This window comes from Micromys minutus (assembly GCF_963924665.1).
Source record: "Micromys minutus genome assembly, chromosome: 1".
NCBI lineage: Eukaryota > Metazoa > Chordata > Mammalia > Rodentia > Muridae > Micromys > Micromys minutus.
Genome location: NC_137969.1, coordinates 215,704,911 through 215,707,518, shown reverse-complemented (window position 1 = coordinate 215,707,518; position 2,608 = coordinate 215,704,911). Strand labels below are relative to the sequence as shown.

Genomic DNA, 2,608 nt, shown 5'->3' with positions numbered 1-2,608 from the left:
AGCACCATCCGGGCAAGTTTTCTAGCACTGCCCAGGCTAGCTTACCCAAAGCTCTAGCCAGCAAGGGGCAAGGCCAGCTCTCCTGCTCTTATACCCTCAGGGTGACCCCTGCCAGCAGGGCCAGCTCTACTGTGCTGCCCAGGCAGGGTGCAGGGGCCACTCTGCCATGTGCTGTAGCAGGTGAGAGCAATTAATATTTGATATAGCTCCTCACTGTGATAGTTATTGAAATAATCCTCTTTTTCTGGTTAAAATGAATATGGATTCTTTTTGTAATTACTTGAGTTTCTAAATATACAGTCAAAGCCCATAGGTTATACATATGAAATTAATTCATTGAAATAATTGATTTATGAGTCTAGAGGTACTCATTAACTCACCACAAAATGTCAACAACTAAAAGGCAATATAGATGGGGTTGTAGAGCTGAAAGGAGAAATGAACACATGCTCCACCCCTAACCCAGAACATCTCCAATAGATAACCACCTGCAAATTAAAATTTAGTTTTCCCGGAGGAGTCTCACTGGGGGAACAGTCTCTTAGGGATAGGCAGCCTGCCCAGCAATAAGTGACCGACGGGAAACAACAAACAAAATCAAGGGCATCTTTGGAGGTTCCTTGTCACATAACATCATGTCTGAACTTTTCTTTGGGGGCGGGGTTGTTTGTTATGTTAATTTTATCTTTACATTTTTTCTTTTCTCTTTTTATTCTATAGATCCTTTGTGTGTTTATCATGGCTTTTTTATGAGACTTTTATTGAGTGTGGGAATGTACTGTAGGTTTCTTTTTCTTGTACCTTTTCTTGTGCTCTTTTTGTTTTATCCCTGTTCCCATGTGGTGGCCTATGTTTTATTATATTATATTATTATCCCTTAGAAACCTGCTAATTTTCTAATGAGAGTCAGAAAGGAGGATGGATCTGAGAAGGGAGGTAGGAAGGGACTAGACGAATTAGACGGGGGAGGGGGAAAGCTGTAATCAGGATGTGAGGAAAAAGATGTTTTTATTAAAAGGAGGAACAAAAGGCAACCTAATGATTAAATTTATTTCATCAGTGTATCATTTAAACATAACTATAATGGAAAATTGTAGGCATAATAGTAAGACTAATGTACATCTACATTAAACAATCTACATTCTATAGCATGTATTTATTTTATTCTAATTTAAGATAATTATGAGTGATCAGAGCGGTTTCAGGGGGGGGGCAGAAGGAGGTTGCACTCTCTCAGTTTGGGTGGCCAGGAAGGCAGTCCCATGGTAGAGGTGACCAGAGCCAAGCATGTCAGATCTGCTTAGTAAACCAGTGTATTACCTACCATGTTGGCTGCAAGGATGCTGCCTTCCAGGGGTTTTTCCAGCCCACTTTTATCACCAAGTCCTCTCCACTTATGAAGAGTTCCATCACAAAGAACCAATGGCTCTTAACACCCAGCAGGGAATATGCTACCAAGGCAAGAATTAGGACTCACCATGGGAAAACTGGCCAGGAACTGAAAGAGGCAACCTTGGAACCATCAATGGAAAAAAAATCTTTAAAATTGATTAGACAGGGAGGTGGTTTGGTGTGGAGGAGCAGCTGTTGGTCTTGGAGCTGTGCTACTATGACTTGGGAATGTCTAATGAGATTGGAGCTATTGAAAAGGCTGTAATTTGGCCTCAGTATGTAAAGGATAGAATTCATTCTACTTATGTGTACTTAGCAGGAAGTATTGGTTTAACAGCTTTGTCTGCCTTGGCAGTAGCCAGGACACCTGCTCTCACAAACTTCATGATGACAGGCTCTTGGGTGACAGTTGGTGCAACCTTTGTAGCCATGATTGGCGCTGGAATGCTGTACAGTCAATATCATATGAGCAGAGCGCAGGCCCAAAGCATCTGGCCTGGATGCTGCATTCCGGTGTGGTGGGTGCAGTTGCAGCTCCTCTGACAATTTCAGGGGAGCCTCTTTTTCTGGGAGCCGCATGGTGCACCGCTGGTATTGTGGGCGCCCTCTCTACTGTGGTCATGTGTGCACTAGTGAGAAGTTTCTGGACATGGGAGCATCCTTGGGGGTGGGCCTGGGTCTTGTCTTTGTGTCTTCACTGGGGACTATGTTTCTTCCCCCTAACTCCGTGGCTGATGTCTCTCTGTACTCAATGGTCATGTGTGGTGGGTTAGTTCTTCTCAGCATGTCCCTTCTGTATGATACTCAGAAAGTAGTCAAGCGTGTAGAAATGACACCCATGTATGGAGTTCAGCAGTATGATCTCGATGCTGACAATCTATATGGATACATTAAATATATTTATGCGAGTGGCAGCTGTGATAGCTACTGGAAGCAATGGAAAGAAATGAAGTGACCTCTGTGGGGGTGTCTGATCACTGATGTCTTGTGTGTTCAGTGGGAGCTGAGAGTTATTACAGTTTGCACCATGAGAATTCCTTGAGGTTTAGAAGAACCTGTCACTATGTTGAAATGTTCAGTACTGTGACCCTTCAGGCCTTTTCTTTTAGTGAATAAATAAATGTAATAGCTGTCTTCCAAATAAGCACATACACTTTCATCCATCATGCTTTCCTACTTGAATGATGAATGTGTGAACAAAGAAATGTTAGAAGAT

At 42.7% G+C, this 2,608-nt stretch overlaps 1 pseudogene across 1 annotated transcript; it reads left to right on the top strand.

The window, feature by feature from the left end:
* Window positions 1-1,325: 1,325 nt before the first annotated feature.
* On the top strand, window positions 1,326-2,342 carry LOC308424263 (growth hormone-inducible transmembrane protein-like; annotated as a pseudogene). The gene has a single exon. The product of its transcript is annotated as a growth hormone-inducible transmembrane protein-like (transcript).
* The last annotated feature ends 266 nt before the right edge of the window (window positions 2,343-2,608 follow it).